Here is a 292-nt window from a genome sequence, read left to right as displayed (position 1 = left end):
TTTGTTATAAAATCCCATTGTTGGATGGGTGATTTTGAATGTTCCCAAAAAGAATCTTTAACTTTCCATGGTTTTGGAAGTTTTGGAAAGAGAATGCCGAAAGTGGCTTTGCTTAAAAAAAAAGAAACTCACTTTGAGTAAATTTGGCTTATGAGCCTGAGATAATTTGAAAATGAGATCTTCAAAGTCAAGGCTAAAAAGAGTTGAAACTCTATTTCAGGTGAAATGATTTGGGAAAAAGTGATTTATGACTTAAATGCCGATTTTATGAATTTATGATGTTGAATGTGGA

Source organism: Arachis ipaensis, chromosome B02, assembly GCF_000816755.2.
Source record: "Arachis ipaensis cultivar K30076 chromosome B02, Araip1.1, whole genome shotgun sequence".
In the NCBI taxonomy this organism is placed as follows: Eukaryota; Viridiplantae; Streptophyta; class Magnoliopsida; order Fabales; family Fabaceae; genus Arachis; species Arachis ipaensis.
The sequence above is the reverse complement of the archived record's forward strand: the minus strand, read 5'-3'. Positions refer to the sequence as shown.